Here is a 20627-nt window from a genome sequence, read left to right as displayed (position 1 = left end):
TTTCTGTGGGTTATGGGGAAATAATGTGTGTAAAACCAATGGGTTTAGCACACCATTTGAGCCCTGTGTTATGGTATGGATTTGAATGTCCCCCCCAGGATCATGTGTTGAGGTTTAGTCCCTAATGCAGTGATGTTCAGTAGTGGGACTTCTAGGAAATGATTGGATAGTGAGGGTCTCACCTCATCAGTGGATAAATCCATTGATGAATTCAAAATATGAATGGATTATTGGAAGGTGATAGAAATGTTAGGAGGTGGGGCCTAGCTGGAGGAAGTGGGTAATTTGGGGCATGCCTTGGGAAGGGGATCTTATACCTAGCCCCCTTCCTTCATGCTCCCCTGACACTGACCACAACGAGGTGAAGAGCTTTGCTTTGCCACCCCCTTCTTCCATAATGTATCATCTCACCACAGGTCCAAAAACAATGGAGTCAGTCAACCATGGACTAAAATCTCTGAAATTGTTAGCCACAATAAATCTTCCTCCTTTTTTTTTGTTTTTTCTCAGGCATTTTGTCACAGTGTTGAAAAGCTAATTCATCCTGATACCATGAACTTTCTTTTTAATATGCTGAGTTTGAAAATATGGAAGGAGTTTCAGGTAAAAATGTTCAATCTATGGTTGTTCAGAATAGTTTTCTTAACCTTTCCTATAAGCCAGTCTTTGACTTAGATAATTTATTTGCATTGTCATTTTAAACCCCATATAAATTCTGTAAGAAAGACATTGTTGCCTGAATTTTTAGATAAGGAAACAGAGTTATAGAAAAGTTAAGTAGCTTTGCAGTGTTTATGGGCCTCAGTATCCTAAGCAGCTCCCCCATATTTCCATTAATTGTCTCATTTGAATCTCCATCTCAAAGGGCACAGGGATCTGTTTATCAACACTTTAGGGACTGTAGTAGGTTATACTTTCTATGCAACTCCTCAGATCTGCTAACTCTGTATGGGTTGTCCCTACTGCAAACTATTGGCCCTTGTCTCATTTTCTGCCTGTCCGCTCTGCTCCTTTGGATAGGATGCATCATGGCCACTCTCTCCCTGGATATTGATTCATTCTTTCTCCCTGAATCATAATGTTATGGTTTGGATATGAAATGTTCCTCTAAATACTCATGTGTTAGAAAAGTGATTTCAGAGGTTAAAAAGACTGAATTATGAGACCTGCAGCCTTATTGGTGGATTAATTCACTTGATGGTTTAATAATTGGAATGACTACTAGGTGGAAACTATAGGCAGGTGCAGTGTGGCAGGAGGAAGCAGGTCAGTGAAGGCCTGGCCTTAGACTTATCTTGTGCTTGGCTCTACACTGTTTCTTTCTGTTTTCAGGCTGCCATGAGCTGAGCAGCTTTCCTCTGTCATGTCTTTCCACCATGATGTTCTGCCTCACCTCAGGCCGAGAGCAATGGAGTCAGCCAACTCTGGACTGGCTGTGAAACTGTGAGCCCAATACAAACTTTTCCTCCTCAAACTAGTTCTTGTTAGGTATTTTTGGCAGTGATGAAAAGCTGACTAACACACAAAACAAGCACTGTTTCTCCTCCATGACTAGTAACAAGTTCTAGAAGTCCTGTCCACATCAAAGTACAGGTTTCTCACCACCCACCACCAGAACCTCACTTACCTAATGAGAGACAGAGCCAGAATTCAATCCAAGTTCTCTGTACTCTCTCATTCTGCCTCTTAGGTTGACCATTAAAGTAAATTCAAACTCTGAACTCAAATACTATTTTCTGATTATTCTCTCCACTGTCTATATAATCTCAATTTGTTTAAATAGGTGAGGTGGAATCAGAGAAATGATTAACATTCCTGCAATGCCACAGTCAGTCAGGAGTAAAAGTCGGTAGGAGTGATGAGCGTCAGGAATTCAGAGCAAAGGTAGGGAAAGGCAGTAGGACACCGCAATCTTGTATACCTTAAGAGTTTATTTCACTCCTCTTTTGGTGGAAAAGAGGCTCTGTTGCTTGGAACAGTACACCTGGGACATCAAGCACAGAAGCCAGTAGAGACCTTATCCCCAACCATGTGCTTTAATGTCTGCCTGAAAGACCGAAAAATTGAAGCATTTTCCAAGTTGATTTCAGAAGTAGATAAGAAAAGAAAACAGTCACCCAGCTCCTCATGATTCTTCATAGGAAGCAGAGGGGAGGATCCCATGGAGTACCTCTGAAGGTTCTCAGTAACAGTGGGGGATCTCCAATGGCCAATGCTCACCACTGTATTCATCTGATATGGTTTCAGTTTGGCTCAAAGAGCACAGAATTTGCTGAATAGAGTATTCTTTAATTTAAAATTGTGAGATGATTTTTATGAAGTTTTGTTTCCAATGGTCCTTTTAGATAAATTATTAGTTAATTTATTATTTTAAAAATTCATCTCCAGTATCATTTTAAGGAAGAACTAAGGGTCTGGTTCAGAATCAGGATTAGGATCAGAATGTGGGTTAAGATCCTACTACAGGTTTGGCCTCCAGCAATATGTGATTCAGTTGAGTTCCTCCTTCTGGAAACCTTCTGAACTCCTAGCCCCGGGAGCACCACACATGATTAACTTTCTTCCAATGTCATACACTTACTCCCTCTAAGTCTTCTTCAAGGGTCCTTCATATTGTTTATAATCTTCTATATACTGGATTCTCCCCAGACTCAGTCTTGAGCTTTATGCTTTCTCTATCACGATTTAGATGTCCTTGTTCAGTAACCTGGCTTTAATCAACCACATGCCAATGACTTTCAAATGATATCTCCAGTCTCTGGACAGATATACTGAACTAAAAATTCAAGTTACAAAGTGTTTTATGTTTAACCAGGAACAGATTTTCTTTCCCTTATTAAAAAAAAAAAACAAATCAGATCACCCTTCTGCATACCAGCTTGGTTATCAAGGTGTGGCAGTAAGACTGGAAAGAATTTTAATATTCCTTTGATATATTTAGGATTCAGTCTATAAAGAGAAGATTGCCATTTTGACTCTGATGGCTGTGATGTGATGCTAGTTGCCCCAGGGCAGGATAAGAATGAACAGTGAGGAATTCAAGTTGGAAATCTCTTTTGGTACCAAGGGATCATGGGGAAGAGAAAATAGAGAAAAAAAGAGGCATGCAGGAGCCCAGGCTGGGAAAAGTGTTACAGCTCTCGAGGGGAATGCTGAGAGGAAAGGTTTTATGTCTGTGGCCTTGAGAGGAGATTATCACCTAGCTAGCCCTTACACCTCCAGTGGGGAAGAGGTGATAATATAGAGTGCAATCATTTGCCTGGCATGGTCAATCAGAGGCAAGGAGGGATTGTGGTTCTATAAAACTCCCTTAGTTCCCCTGCAGTGAGGATAGGGCTTACAAATCCCCATGTTACCAAAGGGTTATGGGCCATAGCTGGGTGGAGAGCTAGTGAACATTTGTCATAAGGTATAAGGCAGGCCATGGAGCTAGGATTCGGGGAAGAATATGGCAGACACCCAGTGGGTACACAGAGCCAGCTAGTGTGGAGCTAAGTCATCCAGGAAGCCCCAGGGTCTCTGGAAATCCTCATCAAGTCACACTGGCTGCTAACTTCTATAAGGAATGCCAGAAGGGTAAGGAATGACCATGGACCATGTGAATAAGGTGAATTGTGTACAGAGGATATAAAAGATACAAAATGCAAAAATCCTTTCCCCAGGCACTGCTGGGAGAGCTTGGTGGGCTCCCACCATGATGAGGAAGAGAAAGGTGAGACTGGAAAGACTTTTAATATTCCTGGACATTTAAGAGGTTGTGTTTGTTTAAATCCTTCTTGTAGTTGAAGAATCTTGGGCTGAACTTACTCTAGTTCCCCGCTCTAGCCTGACTCCATTCCCTAGTGGGTCGGGACCATGGGACATTTGAACTTTGTGCTTCTGAATTATACTTCATGGAATTACAAACTTCCTCAACTCATAAATCCGCTTGTTTAATATTTAGCATGTATCTTAGGCAAAATCCAACCTTAAATGAATTTTTGACCCTTCTCCTCAACTAAAAATCTCAGTCCACTCCCAATTTTTCCTACTTTAGTCAGTGATAGCACCGTATCCCATGAACTTAGGTTCATCATGGGTTACTCCTTTCCCTTCACCCTGACACATCATCCATCAGCAAGCTCTATCCACACCCATCCTGAATCCACCTGCTTCTCTCATCCTCCACTATAACTACTATCCTTGCAAAGATTATTGCAATATCCCTCTCCCCTGTTCTCACTCCTGAGGTCGTTTCCCTGTGGGACACTGTATAGGTGATCATAGCCCCTGGACACTTGACATGGAGAGTGGGAAGGAATTGGATTTCAACCCCTACTCACCTGCTGTGCCTGGTACCCTTGGGTAGGATCCAGCCTACAAAGACAACCAGCAGCCTTCCTCACTGCAGTGGGTGCTCCCTAGGATGCATTATCCACCAGCTAGAATCAAAGTGGACTCTCAATGTCATCCCAACACTCTTAGGACATTTTCAACTTCCCACCACAGCCTGTGATGTCCTTCTCTAGCCTCAGCACTCATCCCCCAATTGCTATTTTTCTCTCTGCTTCCTACATAATGCCAGTCTGTCCCTCTTCCTCTTTCCAGCCTGTTGAACTTTGCTCAGGCCGGTTCTTTCTTGCCATCCAGAGCTCATCTTGAGCTCAGATACTACATGGTCAGTAGGATTTTCCTCAGTGACCCTATTCATATTGCCCTCCTCTAACCCTCTATATTATTACCTGTTCTGTTTTCTTGATAGCAATTACCAACCTCTAAAAATCTCTCTCTCTCTCTTTTTTATTTTACTCACTTGTTTATATCTTGTTGCTTCCTCTTTCTCTCCCACAATAATAAAAACTCTAAAGTCAGGGAACATTTCTTCTGTCTGGTCCACCTCTATTTTAAGAGTCTTAAGCAGTGAATGGCACACATTTGTTGAATGAACACTTGAATGAAAGAATCAATGGTTAAAATGACATGTGGAGCTATTGTACAATCTCATAATAAAGACTGTACGTGGCTAACCAGCAAAGCCAAGTCTTTAGAATTTCTTAGAGAGACAGTGACGTGCACTTAGAGACACAGATGGAAAAATAAGCCCAAGAAACAGACAAACAATTTGTTGGATGGTGAACCATGTACTTAAGTTATAAAACTTTCAACATTAAGAAACTAGCAGGTTGATGTCAGTGCCATCAGTCAATCCTAACAAATTATTTTTCTTTTTCTGCATACATAAATGGAGTATAATTTCTTACTTTTCTGGGTGTACATGATGAAGAATCTTACCAGTCGTGTAGTTATATATGACATAGGGTAATAATGTCTGATTCATTTGACTTTTCTTCCCATCCCTAATCCCTCTCTCCTCCCTTTATTCCCCTCTACCTAAACTAACTTTATTCTTCCCTAGCCCCTCTGCCCTTATTGTGAGTTAAGCATCCATATATCAGAGAAAACATTTGGCCTTTGGTTTTATGGGATTGGCTTATTTTGCTTAGCATGATATTCTCCAGCTCCATCCACTTATCAGCAAATGCCCTAATTTCATTCTTTTTTAAGGCTGAATAATATTCTATTGTGTATATATATCACATTTTCTTTATCCATTCATCTGTTGAAGGGTACCTCGGTTGGTTCCATAGTTTAGCTGTTGTGAATTGAGCCTCTATAAACATTGATGTGGCTGTGTCACGGGAGTATGCTGATTTTTAAGTCCTTGGTATATAAACCTATGAGTGGAATGACTGGGTCAAATGGTGGTTCCATTCCAAGTTTTCTGAGGAATCACCATACCACTTTCCATAATGGTTGCACCAATTTTCAGTCCCATCAGCAATGTTTGAGTGTACCTTAATTTCACACTTAAGTTTTCTAAACATTTCAAAAGTTCAAAAACATTTACTATAATGTACTATGCTTGGAATGTAAAACCTTTGATATAAACATCAATAAAAACCCATTTGCAACTGAATCTAGATCTTCTAGATTATCATCTAAGTTAGGCTACAGATATCTTACCTAAAGAAAATATATTTTATTTCAATATTTCAAAATTTATTGAGACATATTTATTGAGTAGTTCATGGCCTATAGTGAAGAATATCAATTGCGCTTCCAAGAATATGTATTTGCTGTTTGGGGTATAAGGTCTATTCCTAAGAAAGTCTATTTTAATAGAATTTACATAATATATTCTATTTTGATAATCTGATGAAGATGATAGTGAAATAGTTTCCCCTTTCTTTTTTGTAATGTCTACATATTAGCTAAAAGTAGGATGGTAAAAAATGCCCGTCAATACTTTGATTATGATACCAAAGAAACTTTTGGGGTATTGCCCGGCATTACCAAAATGAAAACTAGAGAATAGCAAAAGTTTTAAAGTGGAGAATACTTTTACAAAGGCACGCAAAACAAATTCCTTTGATGAACACTTTTTTCTTCACTCTGAAACCTTTTTTTTGTTGTTGTTCATTATTTATGTACATCCTGTTTGTGGCCTACAAAATCTGATCACAAAGAATGATACAACGCATACTAAACAATAGAATCCTAGTCCAATCTATTCATCATTAAGTGTTCAAGTTTACTAAGACATTATTCATTGTGTTACTAAGTTCAAGAACTGCCCACTTTCACATAATTGACTCTAATATTCAGCCTTTGTAAGTGAATATTACTGGTCGTGACTGAGCAGTTCACAGAACTACGACGCAAGGCCTGCTATCAAGTATCATCATCTTCTGTTGCCTCATTTGCTCCTAATCTTCAGGTCTCCCAAGACAGCTTGTGGTCTGAGGCTCTGACTTGGAGTTTTTCTTCTCACCATTTCTTCTGCTCAGTTAGGAAAAGTAGTTGTGCATCATGGACTAGGTGTTATGACATCTTTTGAGATCACTGTAAGATACTAGTTATTAAGTATAAATTCTGCTGAACAGTAGAAAAAAAACGTTTACTTGAAATCCTTTCTACTTTTCTTCTTTCCTTCTTCTTCCCTTTTTCTCTCCTTTCTTATCTTTCTTTTTTTCTTCCTTCTTTCCATCCTTCAAATTCCTACTGAGTTTCAATTATGGAAGAAACTCAAGGTGAGACAATTACCTATGAATGCAATTATGGAAAAGAAACCCTATTTCTGTGCTTAGAACATTATAGATATTCAACTGGAGGGGGAGGCAGGTAGAATCACGTACATGGTTTCTGCCTTCAGTGCTGACCTCACTGAATCTTTTATGTGGACTGACTTAGACACACACAAACTCATCTAAGCTCTCCTCTCATATCTTAGAACCCTCAATAAACGGTCCTCCATCTTTTGCATAGATGAATGGGTTTTGCTGTGATGCAGTGCAGTAGGGGAAATGACCTGTACCATCATTCAGAAAGTATGAAGCAATTCACAAGATGGAGTCTATAAAGCACAGTGTGGCAGACAATGCATTGGGATGCAAATCAGTAGACCTGATTTCAAATCCAGATTTTGTTTCCAACATGCTATGCAACTTCAATCAGTCACTCCATCTATATGAGACACATTTGAAAAATGAGAGGATGTATTAATCAGAATCCTTTGAATCAAAAATGACAGAAACCCAGCTCAAACTAGTTCAGATGTCCATTTTCTGACTACAGGAAGGACTTAGAAAGAGTTGGGATGGCACAAGTTAGCACTGAACCCTTATAGACAACCTGTTTCTCCACACCTTTAATAGACTGAGACAGAATCAAAGAGGTATCTCATCTTTAGGGCAAAATTATTGCCCATGTACTTTGCTCATCTATCTGCCCTGTCCTATATATACATGACAGTACTTTCTGTTAATTCTTAGAAAGTTTTCTACCTCCCAAAGGCATGAAGTACTTGCCCAAAGTAAAATGGCTGGACAAAGTGACAAAGTCCGGGTTTAAGTTCATACCTGCCTTCTCTTGTTCAGGGTCCTCTTCACACCACCAGGATTCTTCTTTGATCATGCAGATAATACTAATTTACTGCCTTGTTGCCTGTGGTCATGGGATAGTCCACTGTAGAGGCAGATAAAAAGTTAGTTTCTTCCTGGGCCTAACTGAAAAACCTCATTAATCTATATAATTTGTATTCCTGGATCATGGGAATTTTTATTTGAAAGCATACTGGCTGATAAATTCAATTATTGCTTTAGATCAAAAAGAGATATAGAATGACCATGCTAAATTATAGGACTTTTTATAAGAGCTGCATTCTGGTCTTTTAAAGCATACACAAAAATTAAGACACAGACTCTCTACTGAGGAGCTCACAGGTCAGCAGTTAATTTCCTGAAGTTTCCTCAGCTATGCAGTGAGAAGATTAGACTCAGTAACTTGTAAAGTTCTCTAGTTCTCCAGCAGTCTAAATTGATTGAGGAAGGCCTGCTGGCATTTCTTTCAGACTACAGATTCACAGGGCAAAGTTCCTTGTACTAGGTGAGCAGTTTCATGCTGGCTGTTAGCAGTACAGGAATTGTATATGTCCTAGGGGACTTTATCTCCAGGGCATTGTCTGTCAAAATACTGTCCCCCAACACTGAGGCTGGATCTGGCTTATAGGCACTTCACTAGTTTTGCTTCTGCTTTTGATCTCTCCAAAGCATGTTAAGAATCTTAGAAGAGGCAGGTGTTTGAGCTTTGACTGAGGCTTTCATTTGTGCTGGTTTTGAAAGGAAGAAGAATGAGGGTTCTGGGCATCTGAAGAGGAGATTTAGGTGCTAAGGGACAAGCCATCAGGACACCAGGGCCCCAAAGCCACAATCTAAACATATGGAAAGTTGGTAAGGGCTGAGTCTCCTGAAAAACAACTGTCATAATATATGTGTGGTTAACACTGAGCACACTTGTCACTCATACTTTGATCTCAGGGAAACACTTCTGGTTAACCACCAAGAGCCAGCCCCACTTCCTCTCAAGCCCTCCCTGAGTAATCTGTTCAACTATGACATACCCACGGAGACAGGAAGCACAGTGAAGTTAACTGAGGTAACTAGCTGGCCCAAGGTCACCATGGGACTCTGTTGATAGTCTACAAGTCATTTCACTTTTTTCTTATGCTAATAAGCCATGCAATAATAGACTTTCCACAGTTTAAATGACATAGTGTAAATGTCAAACTGCCACTTGGGCTTATCTAGCCTTTTCTGTTCTAATCCAAATGTGTCAAGCCAGTGAGATCTTGAATCCATTAAGCCTTCTATTACTACTTGATATATAATAGTGATGTATAACTACAGGTAATTACAGTACTCATTTTTGTAACATATTTTAAGATGCTTAAATGAAAGTCATTATTTAATACTTAATTTCTCAGAAATATAAAATGTATGATTATATGCTGTCTTTACCCTAAAATGGGATCATTATATCTATAATTGCATATTGGTACTTGAACTACTTTTCCTAGACGAGCTTGCAGGGAGTGGTAGTGACAGGCTATACCAACCTATCTGCAGGCATTATCTGTATCATGTATCTATCATCTGTCTATCTACCTATCTATCTACCAATCCATCCATCCATCCTTCCTCTATCTCCTTATCTATAGTCTTGACTCCTGGAACAATTTTGTGAGATGACAAGACATTCATGTATTTATCTTTTTCTCTGTTTATGCATCAAGTACCTATCAGGTGCCAAGCACTACTCTAAGTAGTGAGAATTCCTCAGAGAACAAAACAGATAAAAATCCCTGTCTGCCTGGAGCTTACATTCTAGAAAATGTAAAGAGTAGATAAGATAAGGAGAGAAATGGGAGCACAATATGTATTTCGTGTTTAGTATTAAGAAGAAAATAAAGCAGGTGTCACTTGAACAAGTCCTGAAAGAGAACAACGAGTGAAACTTACAGCTATCTATGGAAAGAATATTCTAGGTAGAGAGAGAAGTGAGTGCAAAGGCCCTGGAGCAGAAGTGTGATGGCAGGATTTGAGCCACAGCAAGGAGAAGGGCACTGTGACTGGAGCAGAGGGAGGGAGAGGTAATAAAAGATGAAATCAAAGAGATTGGGGGAAGGGTGTAAGAGATAGATGGGGGAAGTTGTAGGTCCTGTCCTAGTATGGACTTGGCTCTTACTTTGAGAAGAAGCCATTGGAGGGTTTTGTTCTGCTCTAATTACTGTATTAAGACATTGTAGATGACAAGATCAGAAGTAAAGAAGCCAGTTAGAACGTTACTGTACTCTCAGGTGAGAGAAGATGCTGACTTGGACAAGTCTAGTGGTAGGCAAGGTGGTAGGGAACACATTCAGATTCTGGATGTGTTCTGAAGGCAGTGTTGTAGAGCTGAGAGGGTTTTTCTGACAGATGGAAATGGAGAACATAAAAGGAAATAGAGGAATCAAAGATCACCTCAAAGGTTTGGGTCTAAGCAATGGAACTGCTATTCATCAATATAAGAAGAGCACAAGGACCAAGTTGTGGAGAAGATCTGGAATTTACTTTGCACAGAAGCATGAGCTAACTATTGGAAATCTAATAAAAATCAAGTAAAAAGTTGAACAAAAAAGTCCACAGTTGAAGGACAAGGTTGGGATTGACAATTAAGAATTGGGAATCAGTCACATATAAACAAGTCTAAAGTCATGAGAAGGAAAGCTGCCACCAAGAGAGTGCAGGTAGGGAGAGTACCCCAGGACTGAGCTGTGGGGCATTACAGTATGTAAAGGTGGGGGAGGGGAACTAGCCAAGAGAAGACTGGCTGGAGCAGACAGAAGAAGTCATTGAAGGAGTTCATAGAGTTGCCATGGAATAGGACGAAATTAAGTAGTTTACCCCCAGAAACTTTATATTAATTGTACTATATTTAAAAGCATGTCTATGATTTGGCCTAAGAATCAGATAAACTAAAACTAAGATGATATTATATTATGCCATTCAGTCACAGAAAGCTATTAGGGTATGCTTCTCACTACGTTTTTCTACTCTGAAAGAAGCTGTATACCAATTTAAAATTCAAGTTATTTGATGTAAAAAACTATTTAGAAGTTTTTCTGCATAACTCAGCAATTGAGAACTCACAATTCTCAATCTATATCTATGGAATGATGCCAAAAGCAGTCTAAATTAAATTTAGGTTACTTAAAAGTAGGTTTCATATGAATTACAGAGTTTAAAGAAGTCTGAATTTGTGCAAAGGGTCATTTGCTCAAATTCATTTTCTTTGTGATTGGATAATGCTCTAACATCAACCTGAGAGCAAATAGGAAAAATGCTAGGGACGCTATGAATGTTGTATAAGCAATGCTGTAATTAATTAATTAAGTTTCTAGTTGGATAATCCAAAGTAATGCAACTGAAATATTATACTTAGGGGTCAATGAAGTATTCACACACGGTAACCACTACTTGCTAAAGACAACACATATATAATTCTACAAGTTTATTATTAGTGAATTTCCCTGGTTTGAAAATAAAAACTCTGTTTCAAAGGGAAATGCATCAATATAATAAAAGTTTAGCTGGATGCTCATCTAAAGCACTTGTATAATTGTGCTACTAAAATTAATAACACATTTCAGGATATGACTCAATTGCAATTTGCTCTTAATAAAACACACCTCAGTCAATAGTGGATGTTATTGTGATTTCCTTTCAAAGATTTTTAAAAGTTCCCTAAAGGTAAGAATGTGGGATAGATGTTGATAAAGGAAAATGAGTAATAAAATATTTTCGGAAGACAAATTTTCTATTATTGCCTATAAGGGCAAAAATACTCAACAAGAATTGGGGCATCTAAAATATACTTTTTAAACTATGATTTATCCCCAACTGAATAACTATGATGAGAATGACGATTACAGAAAGAAAATAATTCCAAATCTGATACCTGAGGTCTTTCCCTTCCAGGGAGGAAATCTTTCCCCTACCTTTTTGTGCATTCTCAAAAGGCTGGAGTTTCTCTGGAAGCCTAGGAGTCACCCTACTTCAAGTGCCAGATATGCACATTGTCCAAGTAGGTGGTTTCACTTAAATATTTATTTGTACATGTTCTACATACCTTACCCCATTTTTGTAAGGTTAAAGTAACAATATTTGTGAGAGATCTGAAGATGTAACTCTCCCTTTAGGTGTTCTTTTTGTTTTAGTCAATATAGGAAGTCCATACAGGGAACTGTAAAAGTCAGACATTTAATGCTCTATTTTAATTTCTATTTTAGGGATAACATTAATGATTATTCCAATAATAATACTGCCATCATGGGCTGGGAGCACGGCCCCATGGTAATAGTGCTTTCCTAGCTTGCACAAGGTCCTGGTTTCAATCCCCAGCATCACAAAAACAAAAACAAACAAAACCCCCACAATCTAGGAAACATGGTAGCAACTGTATATATAGAATCAGAGATGTGAGCACCTAGCTGTGTTGTACAGATAGGTATGTGGTTCACAGTTTGTTCTTTTGCTCTGTCCTCTGTCCTGCATCTGTTACACAGTCTTTGATTGGTAAATCTTGCTGATGTCCATGAATCTGTTTTTTCAAAGTCTTCTTAATATCTTGGCTTTAAGGAGTTTCCCTATTTCTTGTTGTTACTTGATTGGTGTGTTTGCTGGCAGACTATTGCCACCACAATGATGTGGTGTTTAAAATATCATTTCCACTAAACATTATGGTATTTTTCTACTTCCATTGAAAATTATTCTAATTTGTGATCTCAATGTGACTGATAAGACAATACAGAACTTCTATTAAAGAATTACCATTAAAAAAAGCATTTTGGAGCATTTTCTTTTTAAAACCAGTAAATAAAATTAAAGTAGTCTATAATTAACTTTCAATTTTAAGATATGCCTATTTTCAAAGACTGTGAATTACCATAGAGGAATTTGTCATAAATCAAGAAATCAAAATTTAGAAATTTGAATGGAGTTCATTATTCTTAATAAGAAAAATGACTCAAGTGTTAAAATTTTCCTTTTGTTCAAAAATCTAAGAAATGCTCACTTTTTCTAACAATTACTTTTTAAACCATCCTTTAGAAGGTCGATCACCAAGACAGCTATAAAACATGACCTACTAACTAGCCTACTTTTATTAAGTGGTTTTGAATGGCTGACCCTGTTTCTCTCAATGATCCCAGATTTGTGCTGACAATCAAAGTAATAATTCAGGGTCTCATATTTCATAAAGTGACCACAGAAAATTATCTCTAGATTAACAAAGTACTCCTATGAAATTTCTAAACATGGCAATAAAATCATCTGTTTCTTTTCAAACAAAATATATTTGCAGACTTATTTTCCTTGAATTGTAGTTTTTAAAACCATATAATCTACAAAGGTGGAAAATATGATTCAATGCTACATTTGAAAGACTTCCCAGTATAAAATCTTAACTAGAAAAGTACTAGTCAAAAGTAACAAGTTAAAAATCATTTTTCTTCCTGTTGAAAAAAGTAGTAAGTTCAGATCTGTGAGGCTGTGTGAGACAAGGCTACTATACACCAGACGAACCTGGTGTTAATGAAATCGTCCAATCGTGAGCTCCATGAAATGCCCTTGGCTTTCTTCACTCTTCAAAGCAGTGTAATGGCTTTGAATCATGTTGTCAGTGATGACTAAACCTGACCCATTTAGAAATGCTTATTTCGTAATTCCCCAATTGTAGGGCGTCATGCTGTGAATACGACGCAAACAGCAGCAAGTTCTTCTTCACTCAGAGACACACTAGCAAGGCTTTATTATTTTTAAAACAAATAGTCCTATCATTGAGCTGGTTAAGTAGTTCCTTTACTAATTTCCTTTAGGGAAAACTTAATCTAAAAGAATATGAGGCAAAAGCTGTGTCTCAAAAACCTTGAGAGATGTCTGCACAGACAAAACATCTTGACCTAATTAGAAAACAAATTAAACAACCTTTTAAATGGTAGAATCCAAAAATTCATAAGGAAAATAGATCTTTAAGACATAATTAAATTCATTGCAGGTTCAAATCAGACAAATTATAACAAAGGGAAATCATGAAGTATATTTTTTTTTGTAGGTAATGTGCTTGACGATGTCCATGGATCTCTTCCAAATTCTGCTTTACAAATCTCTTCCTTTGGCTGATTTTTCTCTTTATCTTTTCACTATAATAAACCATAACCACAAATACGACAGTTTTCAGTGAGTTCTGTGAGCCTTTCTAGTGAATTATCAAATTTGAGGATGGTCTTGAGAACCTCCAAACTCTGCCGTTGGCATCACAGGTGAAAGTGGTCTTGGGATTTGCTCACTCCAGAACTTTATAGCTCCCCCAAATAAAAACATCATTGTGTGCTTCAAAATATTTCACTGAAATTTTGGTTGCATAATTTTACTAGTGTAACACTCACCATAATCGTTCCAAAATATTCTAAGTTTCTTGTTCCAGGCTGCTGAGAGCCACAGCCGAGTCGGAATGGCCCCTGGCATTTTGCCAATAGTATTGGTTGAGAGATGAGCCATTAAGATGATGCTGAATTGATTTAATTGTATATTAGACCTTTACTGTCCGCCTGGGCCTGCTACTTTGGAGTTCTCGCAGAGTTCCCGTTGAGTTCCAGTTGAGCTCTCGCAGGGATTCCTGGAGAGTTCACATTGGTTGGGGAAGTGCTGGAGGAGGGATTTTCCGGTTGGTGGTTCCTGGAGGAGCCGCATTCAGGAGAGTTCCCAGGAGCGTGTGGAGTATGCTGGTGGAGTTCAGAAATAAAGTTTGTTCCTGCTTCAATGGCTCGTGATTTGTGCCCAGCCAGACTGCGGCACCAGGCATATGAGAGGGTCATTTTGACTAGCCTTGAGTGATAAAATGAGAATGGACTTGACATGCAATTAGAAGTTTAAGACGCAGTGCATGTTTCCCACTGTCTCTTTCCCTTTGTCCCAACCAACAACTTTCTAGATAGTGGCTCCATCATCCATAGGCCAAGAATGAAAGTAACAGGGACCAAAGCTCCCAGTGAATTGTGATAGTAATGTAGCATACCTGAGAAATAAATCTTTGTTGTGTTAAATCACTGTGATTTGCAAGTTTGTTATTGCAGCATAACCTAGCCTATCCTGACACAACCAGAATCATTATTTACTCAAAGCTTAATAATACTTCCTATAAAAGGACTATACAGGGATATCTTTTTGTTATTGTTACTACATAATATTTTAATCAGTTGGGAATAAAATATATAATAGCTATATGGCTGATATTATTTTAGATATGACTGTTTTCATCAAAATGTAAAACATTTGAACCAGCAACTCCATCCTAGAAATATTCAACATTTACAGCAGTGCATCAACATATATAATCTTCACAGCACATTTTGTAACAATAAAGATAAATGTTTAGTGATCGGAGAATAGTTAGAGAAATTGTAAGGTTTTCATATAAGGGGATTGCTCATTTGACCATTACAAATTATAAGGAGATTTCTCTTTCTAACCAATATAAAGAATTAAAGGTTAGATTTACCCTCAATGTGAAAAAACAACACAAAACAAACAAGTAAAATATGGAAAAATATGTGAAACAATGACTTTTAAGACATAAGAATCAGGCAACAAAAGATAATGATCTCCAAGAAAAGAAACAGTCCTATGATTGCCCTACTGTACTGCCTTAGAAGAATTTCTTGACTTTTACACAAGAATTGAATAACTAGATTGAGTTTATGTGACTCCCTCAGCTCAAGAACCAGTAATATGCCAGTAAAGCAGTATTTACTGGATTATTTATAGTACTAAATGCCTATGTTAGACCAGAAGAAAGGTCTCAATTAACGATCACAGTTTCCACTGAGGTAGAAAATGGATAGCAATTTAAACCCAAAAGAAAGGAAATAAAGATCAGAGTATAAATTGAGGGAAAAAAAGAGTAAAGAAAAATCAATGAAACCAAAACTTGTTCTTAGAGATGATCAATAAAATTGGCAATCCTTTAACCAGACTGACCAGGTAAAGGAGAATATAGGTACAAAATATCAATATCAGCAATGAGAGGGATAATGCCATTACAGACACTACTGGTAGTAAAAGGACAATCAGAGACTACTATGAACAATATTATACCAATCAATTAAAAGAGGTTAATCTCTAGCTCTCATTCAAGAAGAAAAAGGTAACCTGAGTAGCCCTAGGTCTATGGAAGTAACAGAATTTTAATTAAAAATCTTCCCACAAATAAACTAAAGATTCAGGTGGCTTCATTGTTGAATTCAATGAAACATTTAAAGAATAAACAATATCCATTTCTACACAAACTCTCCAGAACATTGAAAAGAAAGAAATATCTCTCAACTTACACAGGGGACTAGAAAAGCACAACACAATATACTCTACGAACATAGACACAGAAGTTCTAAAAAAAAATTTTAGCAAGTCAATTCCAACAATAGGTGAAAAGGATATCAAAAAATGACAGAATAAAATTATGGCAGCAATTCAAGATTGGTTTAACATCCAAAAAGCAATCAATGTAATTCATCATTTTAACAAATGAAATCATAAGATCATCTAAGTAGACATCAAAACAGCATTTGACAAGGTCTAACATCCACTCTTCTGCTTAAAAAATGTATCTCACCTGATAAAGGGCCTCTGTGAAAAAAACCTATGAGTGTCATATTAATGATTAAAGATTGAGTGTTTTCCTTCTCAGATCAGGAACAAGACAAAGTTTTTCTCTTCTTCTCTTGACCTGGAAATCAACCTGTGGAGAACTGACATAAAAAATGAGTCTTAAATAAATATAATTGATATGGCTCTACATTTATTTAATGCCAATAATTTATCATTGAGTTGAGTAGAGCTACAGTGTGATCAGGCAAGGGAAATAAATAAAACTCATCTATATTGAAAAGAAAGTAAAACAGTCTTTATTCACAGACAACATGACTTAAGACCTGGAAGGTACTAGATTCCAATGGAAACTCCTAGAATTAATGAATTATTTTAGCAAGGTTGAAAGATAGAAATCAATATTAAAAATCAGTTGTAGCCGGGTGTGGTGGCGCATGCCTGTAATACCAGCTGCTCTGAAGGTTGATGCAGGAGAATCACCAGTTCCAAGCCAGCTTCAGCAAAAGTGAGGTGCTAAGCAACTCAATGAGACACTCTCTCTAAATAAAATACAAAATAGGGCTGGATATGTGGCTCAGGGGCTGAGTGCTCCCTGAGTTCAATCCCCCGTACCCCCCACCAAAAAAAAAAAAAAACATGTCTACATATTGGTAACAATCTATTAGAACTTAAAATTTTAAAACAATACTATTTAGAAGAGAATTTTAAAACTATGAATACTTGGGGATATTTCTGACAAAAAGTGTGTAAGACTTTGTAACAAAAACCTCAAATGTTATTGAGAGAAATTAAAGAAGACTTAAATAGAGAAATGTACCAATTAAGTTCCTGGATTTGAAGACTCAATATTTTCTAAATATGCCAAATTGGTTTCAAGATTCAAAGTCATTGCCAGAAAAATACCAGCAACATTTTTATAGATATTCACACATTTGTTCTTAAATTAATAAGGAAATGTAAGAAATCTAGAATAGACAATTAAGTGATTAAAAGAATTTCAAAAAGGAAGAACAAATTAAAGTGTCTAAACTACCTGATTTCAATACTTATTTTGAGTTATATAAATCAAGACAATGTGATATTGGCATAAAATAGGCAAAGATGTCAAAGAAACAACAGAATGTAAAAATACACATGCAAAGATAACTGCTTTTCTATAAAGGTTCAAAGACAATTCAAAAGGGGAAAATATTAATCTTTTCAACAGCAGTGCTGGAATTGATTCATATATATGAAAAAAATGAACTTTGCCTTACACCTTGCACCATATACAAAGATGATATCAAATGTGTCATTAGAATTAAGTATGAAATCTAAATCTACAGTGCTGAGGATGTATCTCAGTGATAGAGCACTTGCTTACCATGAATGAGTCCCTAGGTTCAATCCCCAGCACAGCAAAAAAAGAAACAAATCTAAATCTATAAACCATATAGACAAAAATATAGGAAAAAAAGTCCCTGTGATCCTGGCTTAGACAAAGACTTGTTAAATTTGATATCAAACAGATTATCCATAAAAGAACAAAGTGATAAGCTAAATTTCATCAAAATTAAAATGCCTGTTCTTCAAAAGACACAGAGTCAAGTCACACACTGGGAAAAAATAGCTACAAATCACATATCCATATCACATATAACTGGAGTATATAAAGAATTATCTAGATACAGTAATGAAAAAACAAATAGCACAATTAAAACTGGAAAAGTGTTTGAAAAGGCACTTTATCTAAGAAGATTACAGCTCAATGGTAAATGAGCATGTGAAAAAAATGTTTTAGGGAGATGTAAAATAAAACTACAATGATTCACTGTAAGATTGAGCATACTAAGTGCAAATGAGAATGTGGAATAACTGGAACTTCAATATACTACTGATGGGAATGAAAATTGTCCAACTTTTGGGAAATACATTGGCAGTCTTTTTAAAAAGTTACAAACATATACCTATGTATCATCCTTAAAGAAAAAGGGGACAGTAAAAACCATGCGCCTCAATGATCCCTTCTGTTTCCTAAAACCTAACCATCCAGTTAAGGGAATAATGAGACCAAACCAGGGCCAGAATGTCCAGACCCATATTATCTTTTTTTTTTTTTTTTTGTACCACGGATTGAATCCAAGGGTGCTCAACCACTGAGCCACATTTTTAGTTTTTATTTTGAGACAGGTCTCACCCTAGGTTGCTTACAGCCTCACTAAGCTGCTGAGGCAGGCTTGAAATCTGTAGATCCTCCTGCTTCAGCCTCCTGAGCTGCTGGGGATTACGGGCATGCACCATCATGCCAGCCCAGACACAAATTATCTTGAAGGACCCTGGCTTTCTCCTATGCACACTGGAAACTAGGGAAAGTGAGTGCCATCTGTGTAAATGCTAGGACCGTTGCTAGGACCGTTGCTCCTTGGTATACTAGTTATATAAACAAACTAAGCAAGGTGATGCTAATGATGTTACTGCTTCTGCAGGGTAACATGGAAAAGTCCTCTTCACAGTGGCAACTGCAACAAACTGAGGATACTATGGAAAGATATGTGTCACTTGCCAATCTAACCACCACAGGAAAAAATGCCATGAGGATGAGGAGGTACTACTTGATGGAGCAGCTTGAGTTGCAGAGGTGCTATCTGTTCCACATATCACCACTGGACCTTGCCAATAAGCATTTCTCCATTAAAACATTATGCTTCATACATCATATCTGGATATTTTCTTTGATCTTTCAGCAGCCTATCCCACTGCTCTGGCAGCTACTCCACTCCTATGTACAGTATATGTCCATAAAAATATAACATATAAACAAAGTGAATGTCCATGCAAAAAATGTAAACAATAGCCTGGTGCAGTAGCCTACACCTGTAATCCCAGCTGCTCAGGAGGCTGCCACAGGAGGACCGCAAGTTCAAAGCCAGCCTCGGCAACTTAGACCCTAAGCAAGTTAGTGAGACTCTGTCATAAAATAAAAAATAAAAAGGGCTGGAGATGTTGTTCAGTGGTTAAGTGCCCCTGGGTTCAATCCCCAGGGCAAAAAAAAAAAAAGTAAAAGTAAGCAGTAATCTCCACAGCAGCAGTTATCAGGTGAATGTATAAACAAACTGTCATATATGCATACAATAAAGTAATACTCAGCAATACAAAAAAGAGAATGATACAAGCAACAACATGGGTACATCTCAAAACAATTATGATTAGTATAAAAAGTCAGACAAAAAAGTACATACTGTATCATTCAACTTATATAATAGGAAATACAAACTAATCTCTAATATCAGAAAGCAAGTAGGGGAGAAGTCTGAAACAGGAATTAGAGAAGGACAGAAGGACATATGGAAATTTGGGGAAGATGTGTCAACTGTATGTTTACTATCTTAATTGCACAGATGTTATCAACGGTGTCAAAACTGGTCAAATTATATCCTTTAGCTAGGTACAATTTATTTTGCCAATTATACATCACTAAAACTGTTCATAAAAAGTATATGTGGCATCTGTGTATGTCCTTATGGAACTATGTCCTGATGTATTAAGCAAGAGGGGAAATTCATTACATATAGTTTGATCTCATATTTTGAAAAAATAATGAATAAGGCAGTTTGAAACTATTTAGCTCTCGTTATATACTTATGTGTTGGAAGGTTGATAGCTCGCCCAACGAACTATTGCAGTGATTATCTCTGAGGTGTGGCACTTGACAGGAAGTGATATAGACATGTTTAACACTGAGCTGCTATCACTTCTGATAAAGTCATAAAGTCACTTTGATAAAGTCAGAAAGTTTCCTTTCAGGTTTCTTGTATGTTGATAAAGGGACTCACTTTTTGGTCAGTCTAAGTTCGAGACAATGGAATGGGTCAATTTACTTCTTTCTGGAGAGAACAGACATCTATTTGTCCTGATAAATGGTCCCAAAAATTTAGCTGAAGACTCAGGAAACTCCCCGCTAGTCACCTTTGGCGTGTCCTGGAACCTCAGCAAACCTTCAAGTAACAACAACCGACGAAGAAAAGCGAGAGCAGGAAAGTCCACACCTTCCCAAGTCCACGCCTTCCCTGAGGCACTAACTAGACGCGTGCGCAGTGGTCTGGGGGGCTCTTGGGGCGGGGCGATGAG

General features: G+C 37.5%; 1 long non-coding RNA gene across 2 annotated transcripts; it reads right to left on the bottom strand.

Annotated features, from left to right (window-relative positions):
- Positions 1–4734: 4734 nt before the first annotated feature.
- LOC144377535 (uncharacterized) lies at positions 4735–20581 on the bottom strand. 2 transcript variants are annotated; one of them, XR_013438530.1, is made up of 4 exons: positions 20333–20581; positions 16525–16660; positions 7899–8004; positions 4735–7503 (listed from the first exon to the last, which is right to left on the bottom strand). It is a non-coding gene; the product is annotated as an uncharacterized LOC144377535 (long non-coding RNA). The 2 variants fall into 2 exon arrangements; XR_013438529.1 differs by having other exon boundaries at positions 20466–20559.
- Positions 20582–20627: the final 46 nt, after the last annotated feature.

Source organism: Ictidomys tridecemlineatus, chromosome 1 (genome assembly GCF_052094955.1).
Source record: "Ictidomys tridecemlineatus isolate mIctTri1 chromosome 1, mIctTri1.hap1, whole genome shotgun sequence".
Classification (NCBI taxonomy): domain Eukaryota; kingdom Metazoa; phylum Chordata; class Mammalia; order Rodentia; family Sciuridae; genus Ictidomys; species Ictidomys tridecemlineatus.
This window is presented reverse-complemented; position numbering and strand designations above follow the sequence as displayed.